The sequence below is a fragment of the Mytilus galloprovincialis genome, chromosome 13 (genome assembly GCF_965363235.1).
Source record: "Mytilus galloprovincialis chromosome 13, xbMytGall1.hap1.1, whole genome shotgun sequence".
NCBI lineage: Eukaryota > Metazoa > Mollusca > Bivalvia > Mytilida > Mytilidae > Mytilus > Mytilus galloprovincialis.
Window position 1 is genome coordinate 28,917,655 of NC_134850.1, and position 10,443 is coordinate 28,928,097.

The following is a 10,443-nucleotide window of genomic DNA, read 5'->3' on the forward strand; positions in this document are numbered from 1 at the left end:
TTGTCCCTCTTTCGGGTAAAAGGTCACATCTTCCTTTAAACCATTCGCAAATTGTTGTCGAGGGAAATGCCTTCATCTGGAATGGTGTTCAAATCTATGGGTCCCGCCGTCGTTAGGGACGACATCAAAAGTTCAATGAAGGATAAAAAACTTAATTCAAATAGTTTTTTCACTGACCCGCCTACCCCCCTATTAACTTAATTTGGGAAAAATTGATTGACCCATATGGATATATGTAAAAATCAATGTCGGATAACCAAATCTTGCAGCAGTTCAACCCCCCCACCCTCAAACTATTTGAATTAAGTTTTTTTATCTTACATTGATCTTTTGATGTCGTCCCTTATCGGTGTCGACGATGTAATATGGCGTTATTCAATTGTGACGTTATGAAAAAGATCTGCCATACATTTGGAGAAAACAAAAATCTGCCATAGATTTTATTTGTTTGACGTTTGTAACATCACATTTGCCATAGATTAGGAATCAGCCATAGATTTGGAACCTGCCATAGATTTGAGTCCTACAAATATTTCATAACATTACATTGTGTAGAAATTTTTTTTGGACATTTTATAGATAAGTTACAAATCTATATTAGTTTGTGACATTTTAATGAAAGAAAAAATATTTGGATCTATTAATTATATTTGATTATAATTTGGAAATAAATATACATTGTATTACATCATATCTAATTTAAGAGAACTTTTAATCATATGTTTTCCACACTTTTTCATCATACTTTAAGATATTGATTGATAATTGGTATATAGCTTTATCATGACAAGTTACAGATCAAGTTCAAATTTTTGTTCGGTCTGATAATTTTGAGCAGAGTTATGGTCCTTGGACTTGACAAAAATTCACTCATATAATAAATATTCATGTTTTAAGTCATGCTTGAAGATATTGACTTGGTATTTTCTTTTTGTTTACACCATGACCAGTTATAGAACAAGTTTTGTTCCAGTATAATGAATTTTTACCTGATAGGGGACTAAGCATTGCCATGCAATACTCTCAGAATGCTTGTTTTTACTTTATGCCCCCACCATAGCAGAGGGGACATTAAGTTTTTCCCTTGTCCTTCTGTACATCCAAAAATTGGTTTCTGTTATCTGACACAAGTTTGCCTCAACCAAATTTTATGAAATTTATACACAATGCTTATTACCACTAATAACAGACCAAGTTTGAATTGTGGTGGCGTCACTTTAACCGTTCTAGAGTTATGCCCTTTATAAATGGAAAAATTGCAAAATGTTAAGTTTCCTTTCTCTAACTTAAGTTTGCCTCAACCAAATGTTCTTCAACACAAGTTATTGACTGAAAACTACGATAATGCTTATTTGGGCCCTTTCTTATTGAAACCCCCCTTGGAGCAAGAACCCCAAAATTTAATTCCAGCCTTTCCTTTGTAGTAATAAACCTTGTAGTATAATTTCAGAGAGATCCGTACACTTAAACACAAGTTATTGTCTGTAAACTAGAAAAATGCTTCTTTTTGGCCCCTTATTCCTAACTGTTCATGAACAGTAACCCCAAACTGACAACAAGCCTTCCCTTCTTTATATTGAACCTTGTGGTACAATGTCAGAGAGATCCATACAGTTAAACATAAGTTATTCTCCCAAAACTTCAAAAATGCTTGTCTTTGGCCCCTTTTTGGCCCTTTATTCCTACTGTTTGCCCCATAACCCTTAAAATATATCCTAACCTTCTACTAAATGGTATGAACATTGTGGTACAATTTTAGAGTAATTGAAATAGTTATACACAACTTATTGTCCTGAAACTAGATAAATGTATGTTTATGTCCCCTTTGGGTCCCTAATTCCTAAATCAATGGGACCTTAACCCCCAAAATCAATCTCAACCTTCCTTTTGTGATTATAAACATTGTGTTAAAATTCTATTGATTTCTATTTACTGATACCAAAGTTATTATAGGGAAACCATCCATCTTCGGAAGACACAATTGACGAAAACAACGACGTGATACTAATAAACGACCGCAAACGTATAAAAACTATCGTAATCTGCTAATATTGTATTGAATATGGCAATTTATCATATTCATTATTAAACGCATACTCTGATTCTTTTTATACTGATTGCCCCATCTGATGGGTGAAAATTTTGTTTCTCTGCTGTATTTGACTCTGCAATTAGTATCCATTCTTCTTGACGTGATATAGTGAAATCATCAAAGATGTTGACGTCAAAACAAAAGCGTCAAAAGACCTATTAAAAATCATCTCAAGGTGTCTTGAACACCTTTTTTTAAACAACCAAAACTATGTGTGTTGTTCAACGAAACCAGAAGTTAATGTAAAATAGGGATAATTATCAGTCTGTCTGCTTCATAATTTGTTTCTAAATTGTTGAAATCAAGGAGCTTCTGAGCTTCCCCACTGGCTGCAATTTCACCTTCTGTTCATAAAATCCTGGCCTAGGACTATTGAAATGTTCAGTTAGGTCTTATACCCTAGAATTTAGAATTTCTCTTTATTGGTTTACTGCTTTTTAGACCCATCCAATCATTTTAATATACCATTGACAATTAATGGAGAGAATTCGTCATAAAAAATGTCAAACCTTGACACTTTAACTATAAAATATACATGCTCCAAGTCAGGAAACATTACATTAGTGCATTTCACAATTATTCTATGTTATTTAGCAAAATACTAGAGGCTCTCAAGAGCCTGTGTTGCTCACCTGATTCTATACCTGGAATTTTGAAATAATATTAAACTAGAGGCTCTCAAGTGCCTGTATCGCTCACCTGACTCTACCTGGGTTATTGAAATCATATAAATTTGGCTACAAAGTAACAACACTTGCAATTGGCCAGCACCTCATTAGGAAAGGAACATTTATGCTATGTTTGGTTTCATTCAATTTAGTGGTTCTCCTAAAGATGAAATTTGTATGTATTTCCTATAGGGTCCTATGTTAAACTAAGCCATGGATCAGCTACAAAGTAACAAAACTTGGTCAGCATCTTATAAGAAACATTCATGCTATGTTTGGTTTTATTCCATTCAGTGGTTCTGTAAAAGAAGTCAGCTAAAAAGTAACAACACTTGGTCAGCACCTCATAAGGAACATTCATGCTATGTTTGGTTTCATTCCATTCAGTGGTTCTCTAAAAGAAGATATTTGTATGTATTTCCCATAGGGTCCTATGTTAAACTAAGTCCCACACTGACAGCCATCTTGGATGATGGATGAGCTAAAAAGTAACAACACTTGGTCAGCATCTCATAAGAAACATTCATGCTATGTTTGGTTCCATTCCATTCAGTGCTTCTCTAGAAGAAGTTCAAAATGTAGAAAGTTTATGCCGACGACGGACAACGATGACAAGTGGTCGCTTCGTGATGAGAAAAGCTCACTTAACCCTTTGGGCCAGGTGAGCTAAAAAGGTCAAAAAAAATTTCTACTCACTCCGTGATAAATACAAGTAAGAGTTGATAGTGCCATATTCAATATCCAAATTAAATGCAGTAATTGGTAGTAGGTCTCCTCCCTTTAATACTACTCTGTATAAGATACTTCTAGTACAAATAAGATATAAAAAAAAAGGCACAGGAAATAAAATTTAATTCTCAACGAACAATTCTTGTAAATTCAGAAATGATTGTGTGAATTTAATATAGCGATTTATGAAGAATTGACAATTCAAGATTAATTATTGCGATTTCATGAAATAGCACGCAGACACATATACCAGCGAGTTCTAATTATTGCGATACTAAACCAGTCACACTTATATAAAGGTTGCAATAATTTCTGAATTTACAGTAATATTATGGATATACACAAAATATAATATTGAATGATGATTCTAAAACATTTTTTCATTTGTATTAATATAAATGCAAAGTAAAAATATCAAATGAACCTAAATGAACACAGAAATCCATTCTCATTTGAACATTACATGAAAAAGTTTTTAAAAAAAAGCAGAATGTGCATAATTGTATAAAATGAATAAAAGCTTAAAGCTATACTACATGTAGTACCAAATATAGGTTCCATAATGAATTCATTCATTACTCATTCCATGATTTACTGTGACCATGTAATAAAAGGTTCCTCTGATTACAGTTGAGTCTGAATTATTTAAAGCTGGGACATTGTGAAACTGTAATCAGAGGAACCTTTTATTACATGGTCACAGTAAATCGTGGAATGAGTAATGAATGAATTTATTATGGAACCTATATTTGGTACTAGTATAGCTTTAAGCTTTTATTCATTTTATACAATTATGCACATTCTGCTTTTTTTTAAAACTTTTTCATATAATGTTCAAATGAGAATGGATTTCTGTGTTCATTTAGGTTCATTTGATATTTTTACTTTGCATTTATATTAATACAAATGAAGAAATGTTTTAGAATCATCATTCAATATTATATTTTGTGTATATCCATAATATTACTGTAAATTCAGAAATTATTGCAACCTTTATATAAGTGTGACTGGTTTAGTATCGCAATAATTAGAACTCGCTGGTATATGTGTCTGCGTGCTATTTCCTGAAATCGCAATAATTAATCTTGAATTGTCAATTCTTCATAAATCGCTATATTAAATTCACACAATCATTTCTGAATTTACAAGAATTGTTCGTTGAGAATTAAATTTTATTTCCTGTGCCTTTTTTTTTTTATCTTATTTGTACTAGAAGTATCTTATACAGAGTAGTATTAAAGGGAGGAGACCTACTACCAATTACTGCATTTAATTTGGATATTGAATGTGGCACTTTCAACTCTTACTTGTATTTATCACGGAGTGAGTAGAATTTTTTTTGACCTTTTTAGCTCACCTGGCCCAAAGGGTTAAGTGAGCTTTTCTCATCACGAAGCGACCGCTTGTCATCGTTGTCCGTCGTCGGCATAAACTTTCTACATTTTGAACTTCTTCTAGAGAAGCACTGAATGGAATGGAACCAAACATAGCATGAATGTTTCTTATGAGATGCTGACCAAGTGTTGTTACTTTTTAGCTCATCCATCATCCAAGATGGCTGTCAGTGTGGGACTTAGTTTAACATAGGACCCTATGGGAAATACATACAAATATCTTCTTTTAGAGAACCACTGAATGGAATGAAACCAAACATAGCATGAATGTTCCTTATGAGGTGCTGACCAAGTGTTGTTACTTTTTAGCTGACTTCTTTTACAGAACCACTGAATGGAATAAAACCAAACATAGCATGAATGTTTCTTATAAGATGCTGACCAAGTTTTGTTACTTTGTAGCTGATCCATGGCTTAGTTTAACATAGGACCCTATAGGAAATACATACAAATTTCATCTTTAGGAGAACCACTAAATTGAATGAAACCAAACATAGCATAAATGTTCCTTTCCTAATGAGGTGCTGGCCAATTGCAAGTGTTGTTACTTTGTAGCCAAATTTATATGATTTCAAAAACCCAGGTAGAGTCAGGTGAGCGATACAGGCACTTGAGAGCCTCTAGTTTAATATTATTTCAAAATTCCAGGTATAGAATCAGGTGAGCAACACAGGCTCTTGAGAGCCTCTAGTATTTTGCTAAATAACATAGAATAATTGTGAAATGCACTAATGTAATGTTTCCTGACTTGGAGCATGTATATTTTATAGTTAAAGTGTCAAGGTTTGACATTTTTTATGACGAATTCTCTCCATTAATTGTCAATGGTATATTAAAATGATTGGATGGGTCTAAAAAGCAGTAAACCAATAAAGAGAAATTCTAAATTCTAGGGTATAAGACCTAACTGAACATTTCAATAGTCCTAGGCCAGGATTTTATGAACAGAAGGTCAAATTGCAGCCAGTGGGGAAGCTCAGAAGCTCCTTGATTTCAACAATTTAGAAACAAATTATGAAGCAGACAGACTGATAATTATCCCTATTTTACATTAACTTCTGGTTTCGTTGAACAACACACATAGTTTTGGTTGTTTAAAAAAAGGTGTTCAAGACACCTTGAGATGATTTTTAATAGGTCTTTTGACGCTTTTGTTTTGACGTCAACATCTTTGATGATTTCACTATATCACGTCAAGAAGAATGGATACTAATTGCAGAGTCAAATACAGCAGAGAAACAAAATTTTCACCCATCAGATGGGGCAATCAGTATAAAAAGAATCAGAGTATGCGTTTAATAATGAATATGATAAATTGCCATATTCAATACAATATTAGCAAATTACGATAGTTTTTATACGTTTGCGGTCGTTTATTAGTATCACGTCGTTGTTTTCGTCAATTGTGTCTTCCGAAGATGGGTGGTTTCCCTATAATAACTTTGGTATCAGTAAATAGAAATCAATAGAATTTTAACACAATGTTTATAATCACAAAAGGAAGGTTGAGATTGATTTGGGGGTTAAGGTCCCATTGATTTAGGAATTAGGGACCCAAAGGGGACATAAACATACATTTATCTAGTTTCAGGACAATAAGTTGTGTATAACTATTTCAATTACTCTAAAATTTTACCACAATGTTCATACCATTTAGTAGAAGGTTGGGATTTATTTTAAGGGTTATGGGGCAAACAGTAGGAATAAAGGGCCAAAAAGGGGCCAAAGACAAGCATTTTTGAAGTTTTGGGAGAATAACTTATGTTTAACTGTATGGATCTCTCTGACATTGTACCACAAGGTTCAATATAAAGAAGGGAAGGCTTGTTGTCAGTTTGGGGTTACTGTTCATGAACAGTTAGGAATAAGGGGCCAAAAAGAAGCATTTTTCTAGTTTACAGACAATAACTTGTGTTTAAGTGTACGGATCTCTCTGAAATTATACTACAAGGTTTATTACTACAAAGGAAAGGCTGGAATTAAATTTTGGGGTTCTTGCTCCAAGGGGGGTTTAAATAAGAAAGGGCCCAAATAAGCATTATTGTAGTTTTCAGTCAATAACTTGTGTTGAAGTGTATAAATCTCTCTGAAATTTTACCACAAGTTTCCATACTACAAAGGGATGGTTAGAGGGGTAATGGATCAAATCATTAAGCAATTAGGGGCAAAAAAGGGGGGGAAACAAGGGGTTTTTCTGGTTAAAGGACAATTTAGACAATTTAGAAGCAGTGTAAGGGAGGTAATCCAATTCTAATTAAAATTTAAACAAATCTGTTATATATATATATGTTTGATTACTTGATTACCTCCCTTACACTGCTTGAAAATTATGTTAAAGAAAGTGATAATTGTTTTGAGATGTGTAGCTGTAAATTTATTTTTAGAAATTACTGTAAATCAATATTAATTTTAACCATGACTAAGTTATTTTATATTTTAATACTTCATGATGTATTTAAATGAGTACTTATTTTGCCAACTTAATTATAAATTTGAATTGAGATTATTTTTGGAATAAGGGATTGGGGGAGGTGAAAAAAATGGGGAGGGGTGGGGGTAATTTTTTTCTCATTTCAGATTTAAAAATTAAAAAGAATTTTTCTTCAAATATTTGTTTTGAAGGAATTTATATTCAACAGCATAATGTATTGCTCAAAAGCAAAAAAAAAAATTTTTAAGTTCATTAGACCACATTCATTCTGTGTCAGAAACCTTTGCTGTGTCAACTATTTAATCACAATCCAAATATAGAACAGTATCAAGCTTGAATGTTGTGTCCATACTTGCCCCAACTGTTCAGGGTTCGACCTCTGCACCCGTATAAAGCTGCGCCCTGCAGAGCATCTGGATCTTTTTAAAAAAGGGTGGGTGGGCGTACGCCCATTACACCCTCACCTGTCCCTGTCCCTGAATTTGTAGGACCAGTTTTAATGTTGTATGAAACAAAAGGTAAAGTGATTTAGATTATATACCTCTTGTTTAGTTGAATCCAATTAGGGAGCTACCATTTGATTTTTATGGGGGGGCTAGGATGAAAAATTTTGTCCTGCCTTTTTTTTTAGTTGTGATCTCTGACCTGCCTTTTTATTTTTCACTCTATTCGGTCCTGCCTTTTTTTTATTAGTTTATTCTGACTTTTTATACATAATATGTCATCCTGCCTTTTTTTTGCCAAGTTGCTCATCCTGCCTCCCCCCCCCCCCATAAAAATCAAATGGTAGCTCCCTTAGTTGAGAAAAAGTATTTTAAAGTTCAGTCAATAAGAAAGTTGAATAGGCCAGATTGCATTGTGAAAGAGTTATATCCCCTTAACAAAGTACATTTTTTTAATTTTCACTGTTTTATTTAAAGTATATCAAGTATATATATATTCTTTAAAGAATTTTGGAAAGTACAAAATAAGGAGATGATGTATGATTGCCTATGAGATAACTATCCCAAAGTGTAAAATGATGAGGAATTAAGCTAGTGCAGGTTACCCAACAGCTTTCAACTATAAGGAAATTCCATTCTGTTGTCTGCTAAAAAAAGCCCCTTTAAAACAATTTAAACTAAAAAATAAACTTTCTTATTATGACAAAAAAGAGTGAAAATGCTGCAATATCTTGCCTGCTTTACTCATAATGATTTATTTTATGTTTAAAGTCTTTAAGATAAAGGGTTTACATCGATGATCCATGTCAAGGTCTGATGAAACCTGCCTGAGTCAGATATGAACAACTATTTAAACAATCATTGTACACACCAAAAATGTTAAACAATGTGTACTGAAAGAGACCTAACCAAGAAAACCTAACATTGACATAGAACCATGAAAATGAGTTCATTGTCAGATAATACCTGACTAACAGACAAGTACACCTTAAATTCCTTCCATGTAACAAATATAGTTTATGTTGGTCTCGCCTGCGACAAAAGTCATAGTATGTGAGACATCAGTATTACTTTTCGGCAGCAGTGGCGTTGTGAACTATTTGTATATATTTTAGAAGGTAGAAGACCGGGATGCTTCATATATTGTATGCAGATATCTAATGTTATGAAGTTTCTTTCGGTCATATGTCAAATGTCCTTGTCCTCATTTTCATGGTTAAAATAAAATTAGAGTTTTTTGTCATGGGAATTTCTCACTTGTTATTGGTAACATGTTACCCACAATTCTTGAATTGTGTACAGATCCTTGCAACATCTACATGTCTGTCAGAGAGTTCACCTGACCTCTACCTCATTTCATGGATCAGTGTTAAAGGTTAAAGTTACATGATAAGGTCCGTTTCTCAAATACTATAAGCAGTAGGTCAATTATATGTGGTGTATGGAATGCCTAGTGAGTACATGTGTCTGGCAAGTTTCATCGGACTTCGACCTCATTTTCATGGTTATTGGTTTGTTTTTTGTGTTTTGGTCAGTTTTTAAAGTACTGTAAGCAGCAGGTCAAATATATTTGTTGTATTGAATGATTGTAAAGTGTACAAGTCCATCTGTTGGATAACATCTGACCATGACCTCATTTTCATGGTTCAATGATGAATGTTAAGTTTCTGTGTTTTTCAAGTACAATAAACAATACATCAGCTATATTTGGTGTATGGAATGTCTGTAATTGGAACATGTCATTCAGCAGGTTTCATCCTACAATGACCTCATGTTCATGGTTTGTTGGTCAATGTTAAGTTTTGTGTTTTGGTCTGTTTTTCAAAGATTTTCATAGGTAAACTATATTTGGTGTATGAAAGGGTTTCAACTTCTGTCTGGCAGGTAATAATTTGACCTTAACCTCATTTTCAGGGCTCATTGATCAATGTTCAGTTTATTGTGTTTTGGTTTGTATTTCATATAAGCAATATGTCAATTATATTTTGTGTATATAAAAAAATTGAAAGGTAAATATGTGTGACTGAGTTTCTGTGAATGTTTTTAGTTAACTTTTTAGGACTTTCAATATAAAATCAATGGTCAGTAAAATAGTGGAGACATTTCAGCATGTGCACTCTCGTATTAAATATTTGAGAAACAGACTTAAAACTCAGAAACTCAACATTGACCAATGAACCATGAAAATAAAGTCATGGTCAAATGATACCTACCATTTTCACATAGAAATCATTTCATACACCACAAAAAGCTGTCCTATTGATGGTTATATTTGGGGAAGAGACTCTACTTGGAAAACTCACTATTGACCAATGAACCATTTGAAATATAGACCCTGCAAAGTGGATGCAAGACCTTACAATTTTCCAGAACCAGACATTGTCCATTGAACCAGGACATTTAGAATTGTTAGACAATACATGTAGTTATGTACACTTCACAATCAGTCCTTACACCAAATATAGGTGTTATTGAATCTATGAAACTGACCTTTACACATAGATTAATCCTTGACCAATAATTCAATGAGGTAGAGTTCGGGTGAAGCCTTTCTGAATGCCTTGAAGACAATCCAAGGATCAAATATACCAAATATAACTATCCTGTAACTTATTTGTGAAAAATTCACATGAATAAATATCAGTTTGAAAATGGATCAAGGATAATGGACAAACAAAGCTAAATA